The following is a 16,345-nucleotide window of genomic DNA, read 5'->3' on the forward strand; positions in this document are numbered from 1 at the left end:
GAAAATAGTTTGGAAAGGGATTGTTGTCTCTACAATCATGTGGTCGTTTGGAGAGTGATTGTTGTCTGTACAATCATGTGGTCCACCTAAATTATAAATGAGGTTGGATTTTGAGCTTTTGGCTTAAAATAAGGTGACACATTTGGTAGTAGGAACAGATTTTACATAAATATCACAGCCCAAAGCAATTGACAACAAGACCTCATCGTTGAAAATTGAAAGTAGGTTATCTTCACTCAGTCTACCATTAGTTATTGATGGGTATGTATGCAAATTTGGTAAAATTTTCAAGAGAAAAAATTACTCTTACATAGTTTGATTCCTTGTACGCTTGCATTCACCTACTGTGTACCGCGCTCTATACTGATAAAAAAAAATACCTACACCAGATGGATAATCTTAACTGATTCTGTAGGTCAAGATATATATATATATATATATAAATCAATGGCCCGCATTCGACTAAAACAATCCATGAGGTAGAAGCTAATATCATCCAATCTATCTTATTCTGGGAAGTTGATTGGCTGGTGTATGTACGTGTCGTGCGAATACGAGCGCTGACGCTCCTGAGCTCCAAGCAGTGCAAAGGAGAACTAAATTATATGGGCCTGAAAATAATGTATTTATTATATCCATACCGTTCATCCATTTGGCGAGATCATTTTAGAGTAATATCCAAAAAATGAGTCATATCCAAGCTCAATTAAACCACACCAAAAATAGCAGTGGGGAGAATGATTCTCACTGTTGAAACATTCATAAGGCCCACAATGGCGTTTATTTATCATCCAATCCGTTCATAAAGTCAAACAGACATGGATGAATAGGCAAAAAATATCATATTGATCCAAAACTTCTGTTACCCCTAAAAGGTTTTCAATGGTAGACGTTCAATCCCCCACTGCCTTTTGCATTTTGGTCCACTTAATTTTTGGATCTGTGATATTTTGTCTCAAGCCTTAAAATTTTCTCGCCAAATGGACGGACGGTTTGGATATAACACATACCTCGTGATGGGACCCACACAACTTGGTGACGTAAACACATCAGCCAGTTCGGTGGTGTGTGGTACACCAGCCAATCCGCTTCCCTTAATTCGAGCTCCAACCCCAACTGCGTAAAATGGCTGAGTGCATGCATCTGGCCCATAGTACTCTGCTACCGTCAAATAACTACTCCATAGAAAATTTTAAAGTTGATGCCACATGGCAATTAATAACAGCAGCAACGTGGTCACATCTACGGTCTTACATTTTCGCGTTTTACAAAAGCAATTTTCTCTGCGCAAAATTACCAGGAAAAACCATACAGAGGTTTGCTGTGCCCACATGGGTGTATAAGCTCTGCTCACCTACACGCTAGCACACGTGTCAATAAAGCACATTGTTTCCATGATCCGATGTTTCCATTAGATGGGCCACATCGACAGATCATCTTTCTCAATCCGGCCGGTTGATTCACTCCTAAGGTCAGCCACGGTAGACAAACCAAACGGACGGATAGAAAGATATCAGAAATGGCCTGAGTTTCGTCCAGATGATCTAAACAACGTGGCCAATCTCATGAAAGGTTCAGATCTCGCGTACACGTACCTTATTGGCACACGTTCCAGCGTGAGGATGAGCAGAGTTGCACACGCGCGCGGGCTGACCAAACTTCACTTATATGATAATCCAGCGGAGCATGGTGGGTCATAGCCACACACGTACACATCACCGTACATGTGTAAGATAAGTGAGTCCATCTAGACCGTCAATATGTATGGAGTAACTACCTTGATATGAGATCTGTACGAGAAAACGCAATTTATCGAGAATCCCGCCGTGAATAGAGTCATCTTAACATGGACACCAAAGGGCCTCTCTCACATCACATGGATGGGTGAGATCTTCGCACAGAAAACAACACCCAGCTTTTAATGCTTTTACGAGCATCGGTAATCGCTATTGTTGGGGGAGGTTCGATAGCTTTCAGTGAACTTTCTATCATCCTTACATTGGCATTGGCACCACATATGGGATGTGGGGCCCATTCATCAACCGACAGTTGATGCGTCAACACGCTGGCCACAAAACGGACGCGGATTTCCTATACCATTTGTTGTATGTAGCCCGCGCAACAAAAGGATCCGTGGGCCCAGCATTATGTATGTGTGGACATCAGACGGTCCAAAGTTTACACCAGATCGCCTTAGAGCTTATCTGAAAATCAGGCCAATCTAAGACACAAGTGGGCCATAACATAGTGAACAGTGCTGATGTGAACGCTCCACTGTTGATATCTTCTGGGGCCCACTGTAACATTTACATGACATCCAATCCATTCGTAAGGTGACTTCGACGAGGATGAAAGGGAAAACTAAATATCAGCCAGGTCTATGACTTGGGTGGGCCCCAAAAAGGTTCTACTCGTAAGTGGGCCCATGCCCACATTTTTCCTCGTGTTGTGGCGCGATTAAGCTTTTCGTCGGTCTGATTTTTGGGCTCACGTCATAGCGTGATCTGGCACAAACGATGGACGGAGTGGATGTTGCACACATCACGGTGCGTCTCATGGATCTTTTGTTTCCCCGGTTCCCTACAACTAGGAAATTCGCGTCTCTAGAAAACGTTCCCATACAACGCTATTTTCAAGAACTAATCACGTTATTCTATGATTTTACACTCCTACAATCTGTAAGATATGTGGGTGCGCCACCCCATCTGTCATTCATGAGGAATTCCTTGTGGCCCTAGATTCAGCATCTGGAGAAGTTCTCATTTGTGAACAAGAATCCAGCAATAGTTCACCGCCATTTTCAAAATGGTCAAGACCATCTAGAGTGTGGGGCACATTGTGGATAGATCATAGCTTGAGAATCAAATTGGTCAAGCAATCTTCACCATCCAATCGGTGTCTATAAAATAGAAGGTTAAAAGCAAAATATTTGAGTGGTCCAAATTGAACAGGCAAGATCAGATGGTTATTTGCACCTACTGATTCGGCTAAGTGTTCTTTCTGAGTTGTGCTCCATTCATGATCAGAGCAGAAATTTTGTAAGTGTTATATTGTATAAAGCACACATTTGTTTGTCAAATTTCGGTTAGGCATAACAGCTTATAAAGTGGCTTTCTAATGTGGATTAAGATGGAAAGTTCAAGATTCTACTGAAGTTCAAGTCAAGTAGTGAATCAAGATGAAAAGTTTAAATTTCAATAAGTTCAAGATGATTGAGTTCAAGTTCTACTAAAGTTTTAATAAAAAATCAAACTTTATCTTCAACTTCAAGTTCTATTGAAGAATCAAGTAGAAGAACAAGTTCCATGAAGTTCAAGCATCCAATCTACTTCAAAATTCAATCATTTCAGGTATAACAAACCCTAAAAAGACCTTAGGCTTAGATATTTTCAAAACATAACTTAAACAGGTTTTTATACTTATGTTATGCTCAAGTTCAACTAGTTTAAGCTAAGGTTCGATTAGTCTAAGCTGTTGCTTGACTAGTCTAAGGATTTTTCGACCAATCCTAGTTTAAATTGAAGTAAAACGGATTTTTCCGTTACTTCTTTGACTAGTCGAGTAGACTGCTCGACCAGCCGAAAATGGGCTTTCGACCAGTCGAGGTTTGCTCGACTCGAAGTTCAACAACTGAATCAGTTCAAATTTTATGCACTCTCAACAAGTCGAAGACCTTACTCGATCAGTCGAACAGGGCCCTCAACCAGTTAAACAGTGCCTTTGACCAGTTGAGAATTTGTTTTGTTTTATCGCGTTCAAATTTAAAAATTTGTTGGAACGGAATCTGATTCTTAAACGAGTTAAAGACTATTTTAGACAAGTCGAAGTAACAACTTCTTTGCCTATAAATAGAGGCTTTTACATAATTCGAAATTAACAATTCAAGTCTATTAAATCCTTCCACCAGAGAGAGAAGTCTCCATTATTGTTAAGCCATTACATAGTATTTATAAATTTTTAATATCTTTTTTATTTTAATTCATTAAATCTTATTTTATAAAGAGAGTAAATACTCTTCTTTGAGATCTTAGGGAATTCAAACAAGTAGCCTTTTGTTTGAATCTATTTAAAATCAATCTATAACGGTAAATCCTTATCTATATGACTGAACATTAAATAATCTACTACAAGAGAAGCGGTTTTACGGCTATATTGACTGATACATTTTCAAAGAAAAAGATAAGTATATTTTACTTTTATAGTTTGATCTTATTGAGATAGCCAAAAAATCTCATTTGTTGGTTTTTCTGAGATAACTAGAAAATTCTCAAAGAAGAGTTTTTTGTTTGTGATAGCCCTTTAAAATCACAATTATATCAGGTTTTAAGGTGATTCTGAGAAAACCTTATTTATAATTAAAGACAATATCACGTAGATAGTGATTATTGAGAGTGGAATAGGTGTGACTGTTTGAGAACAGTTGTTGTACACACCAAACAACTATAACTTTTGGTGTTATGGTAAATATTTTCTTTTTGCATTTGTGGAGAATGTTTGTAATTTATTTATGCAAAAGTGATGAATGTTTGTAATAGATAACTTTATTTTCTCTTGTTTGGTTTGAGATCTTGATTCTTACAAACGTTCGTGAAATAAAGTTGTCGTACCTAAACTTGGTTTGGGTGTAAGTTGTCCTATGAATTAGTTTGATTCAAATTTTCAACACTAGTGTGATTGAGATTTCTGATTTATTTAATATTTCAGCACTATAAGTTTTTATTTTAGTATAGTCCTATTCACCCCCCCTCTTCCCCCTAAGACTTCTAAAGCTCGCCTTTTCAGATTTAGATGGCCAGTGTTGTGTCAATTTAATCAAATACAAGGCCATATGTGTGATAGAGGGCCTATGTTTGAATTTCGTGTGTATATATAATTTGCGAGTATACCAGATTCTACTTGATTTGATGTTTGATTAAACTACTGACTCATTAAAGACGGGATGTAGTGATCCAACTATTCTATTAACCATCGGTTGTGATAAATGATCATGCAATTTGTAAAAGAGTAAGGATTAATCCTTCTCGGAGGATTCTTTTTGTCTTTTGTCAATGAACTTGAGGATTTGTTCTTTCAACAGTACTTTAGTTTGATATTTTTTTCAAGGAATAGAATGATCAGATAAATAAAAGTAAGCTAAATAATATATATACTGATTTATTAATATTTAAATGTATGGTCCATTACAATCAATAAAGTATCTGACAACCAAATAAATAAAATAAATGAGAAGTAAATATTTGATTCGTCTATCAATAGATGATCGAGATAAATAGTAAGTAGGATGTGACCAGATTAGTATGATCGTCTAAATCGAAACTCACTTAATCATGATCCATCAACTTAAGGTTACGGATATTTAATCTACTCTTATAGTATTGTAGCGAGAGCTATGAAAGATAAATTGAAAAGTAGATAAGTATGTTTGGTGTAGGGCATTGAGCTATTATCTGTGTTCTCCTTTTATAGCTTGTCGATGAAGCAAAACCCTCGCTGAGTTTACTTGCTGATATTGAATCATTTGCATTTATAATATATTTTCCAGATAAGAAAATCTCCTAAATAAATTCGAAACTACTGGCTTGTAGGATCTTCTTCTCATAGACAAATCATTTTGATGAGAGATGTTCGTGGCCCACTAATTGAATTCGCGGTCAATTAAGGAAACATCAAGGGTTTATCCGAACCTAAAATCGATCATGGCCACTCACATGGTGGCCCACCTATTGCACTTAATGACCTAATCAAACCACCTCTTAAATGATTTAAAGTGTTGGAAGGATGTGACACCTAGTACTGATATGTTATCAGATTAGACCTGATCTAGTTATTCCATTATCTTAATTTCAATTGATATGAAATTGAACCTGATCTCCATGTTTTCTCTCTCCTGATTTGAGTTCAAACCACAATTGGGTTTGCTTAAAAGTTGGTCCAATCTTTTGATATTTAAAATATTCTCGAGCATTACAAACTCTCCGAACATCTTTGAGAATATCTCCCATTTTAGAAGGATTATGAGAGACGAGTTCGTCGAGTGTATCATAACCAGATATGTTTTCTTAGCATGTCTTTATAAATGTATTGGGTATGATGCTTCATTAATTGGCACGTTTAATACTGGCTACGTGGCATCTGTCAATTTGCTCTTTTAAAGACATGCGTTTGGATTTGTGAATTCGCATTAATAATGGAATGTCTAATGTCGAAGGAAGATTAAGCGAAGATACTCACGAGTATGAGTATGATTTCTATTAATACTAATCTATAATGTCAACACATGATGACTGTTTATTGATTCACATTAGGGCACTGTTGAGACTCAAATAATGCATAATTTTCTCCATTTATATCTTGGTTTTATAAACATAAATCAGTTTAATATTTTATTTTACTCATGTATGTGTTGCAAAGTGAATTTAAGAGCTTGGATTGAAAAAATGTATTAAAAGCATGAATTTGATATTCAAGAATCACCAAGGCAATGGATGGATTTTAAGAGACCAAGATTGAAGAATTTACATGCCAAAGATCTAAAAAAACCAAGTGAGAAATGAAGAGCATCGAAGATTTGAAGTGAAGAATCCTAAAATCGTTCTAAAAAAGTGTATTCTAAACTCTGAAGTCTATTTTGAAAAACTTCGTAGTGTAAAATCTATTTTAAACAAACTGCACAACATAAAGTCTATTTTGAAAAAATGCATATATTTGAGGCGGTTTCTAGAGTTTTTCAACTTTATAGGATAGTTGGAGTTTCTCATTTATAAATAGGGCTTCCTAGGGCATTTCTAAGCATCATTCAAAGCATTTAAAAACAAAATTTAGGATTTTTAAAGGGTCTTCAATTTTATCTAAGTTTTATAGATTGTTTTTTTTTTTTTTTAGATTTTTTTATTCGCATTTACTTCTTTCTTTTTGCTTTCTTTCTCTATTGTAATTATGTTTTTCTAAGTTTCCTTTAGCCCAAGTCAGAAAGGAAGCACATTGGTTTAATGTTTTCACAGTTATAATGATTGATTATTTTAAGAATGAGAAGAATGGTGTATGCATGTTATCTATTGTTCAAGTTTAGTTTTAATCATAATTTGAGATCCATATGTTTCCATCATATGAGATCCACATTGATGGATAGGCTTACCCTAGATTAATTATATTTTTTAGATAAGAGAGGTTCTCAATCTGATATATTTTTTTGATTCATTATCTCATTGATATTGAATTCTTAATATCACTAACGCTTGAATATATATATCAATTATGCAAATTTATAATTTTCTAATCTTTTATATTATTTATTAAAATATTTAAACTGTTTAATTTTTCGATTAAGCTGACCATAGTACTTAAATCCTAGTTGTGTCATCCAAGTCATCATGATTTTGGAACATTAACCTATGTGCGTAACTTTGAAGATTGGGTGTTATTTTAATTCAGTTGAATTACATCTATTTAAAATTCTTAAAATTAAATCATCAGTTTAATATATTTTTTTAAAAAGAATAATAATTAATTACTTTGTTTTACATTTAATTTCCTCATTCTCACAATTCATCTCCCTGTGGGATCGATCATGTATTCACAGATACTACTTACGAACCTCTGCACTTGGAGGCAAACAATCAGGCGCCGAAGATGTACTGCACTTGGAGGCAAGCAATCAAGCACCGAAGATGTACTGCACTTGGATGCAAGCAATCAGGCGCCGAAGATGTATGTAAACGATTAGGACGACCATGCAACCGTGTCATGTGTACGATGGAGCCCTACATTCCTCGTGCACTGTGAAAATTAGACAATTTTAGATGCCATCCAAGTCTTCATACAATCCTTTGAGTGATCCCACCCATCAAAACTGGCCCGCATTAAATGTGGACCACTGGCGGTTCATTTTTATCGGATGGCTAGGATCATTTAATGGGGGAGAACTTAGGGCATGCTCATCCTATGATCAACACCGTAGGCTACCTGCTGGAAGGTGGGTCCCATCTGTACCATTACTTGGTCAAATAGCAAACGCAGTTTGTCTAAATCAAACATCATATTATGCCTCAAAACCCAATAAACCCTACTAACCCTAGCTTCCCTATGTGAAATATTCAACCCTTTTTACTTAGGTTGGGCCCCACATTTTTCAGCCATTGAAAAAAGAAAACCCGACCCGTCTCAGAAACCCAAGGGCACCAAATATCTTATTCATGGGGAAGGCCCAACGACCCTTGATTCCACCAATGATATCAATGCGATTAGAGAGAAGCTTTAACATATACTCTGGCCGATTCTGATGGTTGATCCGCAGGCACCAAAAAAATTGCACACCTGGTGCACGTGTGACTTAAATTAAACCGTTCAAATCATGGGTCCAAATAGAAAAAATGCTCTGATTTGTTTCCAAACCGTCCACTTGATGGACATTTAAGTCATTCAAAATAAATAATGCTCGTCGGTCTGAATTCAACAAACAAATTCCCATAACTTGGAGATTAGGATAGTTAAATCTATCTAAATTTTGGAGAGCAACCTTTCTCCAGTGGATCTCACAATTTGGACGGTTTAGTTTGAGTTGATAAATCTTACATGTATAATCTATGATTTCCTGAGTATCAACCACCACACTCTGTCAGAGTATCAAATAATTCGGCATCACATTAACTCGGGGGATCCCTATAAGAAAAAGACAGTAGATGTTGCCTAGAAGAATCGGATATTTAAAAAAACTTCTCGGGTCCAAACAGGATTTCTGACAACATTGGAATAGATGCATCTTGTGTATGTGGGTATGCGTGTGGGTGTTATGTCCATTACTATATATTACTAAATTATACAATGTTGATGGCACTGGACACAATAGAGATCAACGACTGACATTTTGTTTTGTATAGCAATATATTTATAGCCGTGCAATTAATAGCGTGAACGTTGAGGATTATTATAACTAATCAATCAATGTCAACCAAGCACGACAGGGTCCCCATGCATCATGATGTGAACGGTATCCTGACGCGCTGGTCCGTACAAGTGGGACCCATGATCTAATCATCTACACCGTTGATCTGATTTTCCACACAAAATGGGGTATGCCCAAATGATCTTTCTTTAAACCGTCTATTCGTATGAGGCCAATCGAATGGACAGGCTTCTCTGATTTGGGAGATATTTTCTTTGTCCCCCATCGATCATAGGGCCCATCAGGTCACGGTTCAAATCATGAGAAATGCACACATGTCCACAACTAGATCCATTCATCAGGACCGTACATTGCTTCCAATGTCAACTCTTCCTTGGAAATGAAGAATGGAGGTTTTTGGAATGACATGTTTGGGGAAATAAAGAAATGGTGTATGGAAGCATCTGACCACATAGAAGATTGGAGCCTAAGCCATTTGTCATGCATTTTTTTTCCCATGCCCCCGTCTGATGAAAATGAAAGGGAATCTTACATAAATACCTGTGAAATTGTGCTAGAATATTAGGGGGTTTTGATTGATCTTGACTTTGGAATGGCTTAGACCATGTGATTTCATTGATTATACCAGGAATGTGATGAATTTCAATATGAGATCTGGAAAGAAAAGAAGTGTGTATGCCCTATTCTTTTATTATTTCTCCCTTTTTTAAAAAATGGATTCAAGAGGGGAATCTAGCCTGGGATGCTCATGCAGCGAAAATTCTCAATGCTAGAATTCCACATCACCATGTGAGACCTTTCAATTTATTAAGTAAATATCTCATGAAAGATTTGGATGAAAATAATGGTGATGATGATCGGACTGATTCCACTCCACATGTATCATCCACCGTCCTATGTGCCACGTGTTTTTTGAAAATGGAGCTTTGAAATCCATCCATTAGGTCCAGATCATACTTGTGGGCCACCATACAAAAATCATAATGATTGGATGGTTTAAACTACCTCATCAATAGCCTATAAGATGGACGTTTGAGATTTTTTACGGAAAAATAGGTTCAACCAATAATTTGAATCATCCTGGTGGACCTATTTAGTATTCTTTATGGTTCAAAGGAATCACTTTCATCAGATAATCCTAACCATCCCATCCATTTTCTGGAAAACAGATGGCTGTGGAAAAAAAACATAAGGCTAACTTTTGGATGGATAGGATCACCACGTGGTTTGCATTTTCCATTGCGGCCCATGAAGTGTGGGCTGGACCTAATCGACAGGACCAGATCAATGGATTAAACTGTCCACTTATCCCCATGCAACTCGGAAGTCGATACATTACATTACACTAGATCATTTCTCACCAATAAATGAGAGAGAGAGAGAGAGCACCTCACAACTCACAAACATCCTTTGGAAGTAGTTTTGAAATGTGAATACACATTGCAAATTTATTACGTACGTGCAACGCATTGATAGTAATTATTATATGGACATGTGACCCTTTTAATTCCATCTACATTTTGATATGTGTTTTACTTGACATGGACGGTAGATGATTCGTAGGACACCACTCCAGCCACATGTGATTGGCCAATGGCCATTAATCAGACATCTAGTCATCAGTACACTAAGTCGGTGTCGCTATATATCATGGAGCCATTTGTTGCGGTGTCCCGAAATATGATGACCAGTTACGGGTAACGATCCAATCAATGGATGAAACTATTTGTTGAAGTTCCAAAATAAAGATATCAGCAGAATATCTAAAGAATTCATTATAGAAATTCATCTTTGAAGAAAAAATCAATGAAAAGGAGATGGTCTCAAGTAGCTAACTCATACATCATTCAAGATAAAATGGTCCATAGGAGAAAAATTCAAAATTTGTGACCGAAAATCAAATTTATGGACTTCGTTGAATTTATGATGGAATGGATCATGTTAGGAAACCGTCTATCTAAAAATGATTCCTTAGATTCCAACAATAATAGAAGATGGAGCCTCGGATGCTGAATCATCCTATATACATCTAATGTCATGGGAAGATGGTTGCACCACTTTTGCTAGCGTAGGAAGAGGTTACATTAATTTTGTCTAAAATAAACAATATAACAAAATCATCATTGTAATAAATGTAAGCCATTTATTAGTCTAATTAAGCCGGGTGGACTTTTTCGTTAACTTTATTTATGTGTAAATATCCATTTAAGAGTGTTAAAAAAAAAAAAAAAAAAAAGAGTTCCATCAATAAAAAAATCTTTGATTTTACAGAAGAATTTATTTTCATCATTTGGAAACTTTTTTATGAAATGTTGAGTTCTTAGGTGAACAGTTCCATGATCCAAATGCTATTACAAAAGTTCATACATAAAGAGGCTCTCTATCTAAATGTTTTTTAAAAAAAAATTATTTATTTATCTACATAGGCTTCCCATCTAAATGTGTTTTTTTTAAAAAAAATTTACATAGGCTCCCCATCTAAATGTTTTTTTATTTTTTACACACACACACACTCACACTGTAGTGGGATTTCACCGCCTATGGGTACTCGAACCCTTAACCAGGTGTCGAAACTCCTGAGAGTCTACCACCGAAGCAAGAGTAAGGTCCCTCCCCATCTAAATGTTAGTGGTCTAGCTTCACCTTGAATAGATCAAGATCTCTAAAATTAGTATGGACCGTATGATCTTAATCTTCATTTGCCTTGTGATCCTAGCTCAAGTATAAATAATATGATGGGGTCTAAGTTCACTTAGGACATATTTGGATGCACCATCAATTTCGATTGCAAACATTAGTTGAACAAGTTGGAAATGATGATCATAATTGCTTTGTTACTTCTAAACCAGTGTCGAGCACCAAATTGCAATTAGGTCTCTTTCAAATTGGAATTGAAAGGATTGTGACCACAGCAACTGAAGAGTTAATTAGGTCATTTCCTCTTTAATTGAATGGATTTCTGTATTTCAATTTGATACTCCCTTAGCCTAGATCAAGGGTTCTTAATTAGTATGTCTCACATGGTTCTCCACCTTTGATTGAAGAGTGTGGACCACCATCACCACCATATAAGCCTTAACACAACTAACTGGAATCCACTACATGAATCTCATTCTGCCATTCCAATCTCTCAAGTACCATTGATATACCCTCCATCCACAATGGGACCCATAATTTGGATGGTCTAGATAGCTTTAAATCGGTGCCAAATGTGAGGACAACCTTTTTTTTTTTTTTTTAATGGTGTAAAACTAACATAAGAAGAGTCCAGCCCATTCTTTCATATATGCTCTTTTTGTCAATGCACTGGCCCCACATGTTTTCTCTTTTGCATATTGGATTTGAAACCATACTCTTTCAAGCTTTGGTGTAACAATTTACAACTAATACCAATAAGATACTTTGGTATTTCTCTTTCTCATATTAGCCAAACTCATTGCCATTTTCTTCTTTAGAATGTACAAAAGCTCTCGAGAGTCCCATTTCAATTAGAAAAGGGGTATCTCTTGAGACAGTTTTCAAAGCAATATATGACCTTCAATGCCTTAAAAGAGAAATGATGCTTGGGGTTTACCTATTTCATTAATGTATACCTTGTAAAGGAAATTTGACCATTAGGAGTGAGTGGAATCTCTTTCTTTCCTTCCTTTTGTTATGGACTAAGACTTGGACAGTCTGGAGGAGTGTGATTGTTGATACACAGGCCTTAAGAAATTGCTAATATGGCATGTAGATTATTTAATCTAAACCGTCCAAATCTTGGGCCCCAATTTAGATGGCTCTTAAAATGAACATTATATTTTGGGTCCATAAATGGACGATTTCTTGACTTTTAATGGATGGCTTAGATGGACAATGGTCCTAATTCAACATGAAAATGATCACTAACTAACCAGCAGTTAAGATCAATCAATCTGATTTACTGAATGATAACTAATCGACAGTGGTTCCTGCAATTTGTGCGGTTTGATTTGATCAATGTATACCACGGTTACTTAGTGCTTGTGTATCAACCATCAGGCTCTGGGGAAGTATCAAATAAGTGATCTCCTTTCGTATTATCATTACTTTATTTTTATTTTTTGACCATTGACATTTTGCTGATTCAAAAACTAAAGAGAACTGATCATATATAGCCGGCTGCATGCAAACTTATCATTCATCCACACCTTTACTGAAAATGTGTCATTATGCAGGACATCTGAGCCATTTAAATGGTGAGATTCACGGTGTCAAAATTTATGCCCGTCAAATTATTGAGTGGGCCCCATATTTAAGATGAGTGAGACCATCGTCCATCCATTGATTTCCACAGTGTGGCCTGCCCGATTAATGGATCAGCCTGGATGCCAATGGCCCATCGTTCACATGGATTGGATGTTATATACGTGTAACATGTTGGTAGGAAGGACAGGTCTGTATGGTAAGTTAGCGTACAGCCGGCTGTAGGTGATCAATTCTCAAAATTCAAAGGAGGAGTGAACTTCAAGGGATTAAAAAAGCAGGAACCAGAGTTAAATAATACATGGAGGATGATACACCCCGTGATCATTCCATCAAAAGCGGTTTATTGGGCCCACCAGCACGGTGTCAACATCATCCGGGCCGTTCATCTAGTGGGGCTGACGTCGGATTGGATGTAACCTGCTTCAATTGGATGACTTTAACCACCTGATGAGATAACTATTGCCGGTTAAAAATGTAGACCGCTGAGTTTTTTATTTCAGTTCTGCCTGTCTATTTGAGGACGTCCAATCAGACGGTTATGATCGTTCGCTGAGAATGATTTTCTGATATGTCCTGAGGTTTAGGAATTGTGCACACCAGGTGCCATTTACTGAATGTTGGAACTCTATTATAATAATAATAATTTTTTTATAAAAAAAAACCTTGGATTCATGCACATGCCAACGGATCTAGACCGTTCAATCAGTACTTCACCACTTTGATGGACCGCAGAGAAGTCTTTCTGATTGGAAGTTTGTGATTATCTAGTCCAACACCCGCCTTTTGTCAGTTCCACTGATAGGATGGGTCCATCCATTGATCGCAGATGACTGGTTAGCAAAATGTGTGGGCATGACACTAATAAGACGACCGTGACCATCTCATTTACTGTTGAATTTGGGTAATAAAAATTTAAATTAAAAATTAAAAATTTAAATAAATTAAAAAAAATAAAAATAAACCACTCTACTTTTAACAGTCAATGGGTGGCCAAAAGACTGTAAGGCTGGGATCACCGGATACTGGCCATCAGTAATGAGCCCAAAAATTTGGACGATCCGGATTAGTACCTGTGGGAGCTGTATACAGGGGATGAATTGCCACAAAGATGTGTACTGTGGTGAACCCAGACAGGGCGTACAGCCCTTAAACCCAATTAATTTTGAGTTAATTTCACTACCTCCCCTTACTTATAAGATAATTTACATGACCCCCTACTGTTTGGATTATTACTGATACCCCCTTTACTTCAGAGGTTCATCGTAATAGATGTGTGGCCCATTTATTCCATGGTAGCCCACATGATTAATAGCTTCTTCTTTTCTTTTTTTCTTTTTTTCTTTTTTTTTAAAATTATTGTATTATTTTTTTATTTTTTAAATGCATACACCACTCGAGCACTTGAGCTCATGACCTCAATGTTGAAAGGCACTTTGTCTGCCACTGAGCCATGGGTTGCAACTGCATTAATAGATTCGCCTAATTCTGTGTCCCATTTCTATTTTTATTTTTAATGGTTGAACAACTTTGTTACCTCGTTGGAGGAAGCAGATTACATCTTTCCCTGCTTATATGATAATCCGTCCATATAGCGTTTTGTGAGGCCCATTGGGATGTATGGGATTTATCTATGCTGACTTTTTTTTTCTTTTTTTTTTTTTCAGATCATTTTAGGATACGAACCCAAAATTGAGGCATATCCAAGGCTTAAGTGGACCACATGGTGGGGATTGAATGCCCACCATTAAAACTTCTTAGGAGCTGCAAAAGTTTTGAATCAAGCTCAAAGTGTATATCACCTTATGGACAGTTAGATGGCAAACAAACATCAAAGTGGCACCTAAAAGGTTTCAATTCTGGGTGTCATTGTCACTGTTGCTCTGCGCATTGTGGTCAACTTTAGCTTTGGATTTGCCTCATTCTTTAGCTTATACTTTAAAATTATCTAATATAATGGATGGACGAACAACATGAATAAAACCCATACATCACAATGGGCCCCATAGATGGATTATAGTCCAAGTGGGGCCAGCACACAATCCGCTTCCCTTCCTGGAGGGGTTAGATGTCATTGATACATAATGATGGGTTCCATGTGCAAGCAAAAAAAAAAAGTCCTTGTAAGGGGGTATTTTGTCATTTCATATAATTCTTCCAATGTGTCCAAAGCGGAGGTACCTACAATAATCTAAAAATAAATGGGAGGTAAGTATGACTGACGTGTAATTCAAGGGAGGTAAATACAATTAGCTAATGGTTTTATTTTATGTTTTTTCAAGTAAGGATGGATCACTTACACCCAACTGTTGATTAACTTAGCTTGCAATTTACATTACCTGGCCTACACAAAACAATGAGTGAGAAGCCATCACATGTTAGCACACTCCAATGAAGACAAAAGAGCGAATGTACGTGCAGCTGGAAAAAACTCATATACCTATCTGCTGATGACACATATTCCATTAGAAATGCCAGATGTAGATGATGTAGGCATGGCCAAAACCCTAAAAGTGCTCGTCTATCTTACTATACATGACAAGTAGACATAAGGCACGCTCAACCTGCAACATGTAGAGGAAGTTTTGTCAAAGAATTGCCATATTAAGCTCTCGGTTAACCAATCACTGCACGGCACGACCGTTGTAAGGAGAAATACCATTCCAAGACTATTTCTGAAAAAGGAATACCCGTAGGGAGTATACAAGACCCTTTTAAAACTATAAAAAGAACACATAAAAAAGAGTTCAGGCCTCACACCGCCAAGACAATCACACACAAGCCTTTCAGCTATGTGTTGCCTATCTCATATTTCGTCCCTCATGAATTAGGATTCCAATTCATTCACTTCTGCCCAATACCATGCTGCAACAAGCTCAAAGTTTTTGGCAAAGTTTCTTACATTGGCTTCAACTTTTGTCAATCACATCGCTGTAGTAAACCAATTAGTTAGTATAAATATCTACAACCCAGTAATGGGATCTCACAAATCGTTGACTTTTTACTTACTAATTTTTCAATCACAACCTGTTGTCTATATAATCATCTCACGGTAGCCTAGTTTTTCTTGTGATTGTCCATGTCTAGACCATGTCTGTTTCGTTAGCATAGGCCATCTTTAGTGCTCTCATCTACTCTTTTTATTCTTTTTTTTTTCGTCAATTGTATTTTATTTTATTTCTAGATTAATAAAACTGGCATCAAGCTTTTTTCTTCTGC

Source organism: Magnolia sinica, chromosome 18 (genome assembly GCF_029962835.1).
Source record: "Magnolia sinica isolate HGM2019 chromosome 18, MsV1, whole genome shotgun sequence".
Taxonomy (NCBI): domain Eukaryota; kingdom Viridiplantae; phylum Streptophyta; class Magnoliopsida; order Magnoliales; family Magnoliaceae; genus Magnolia; species Magnolia sinica.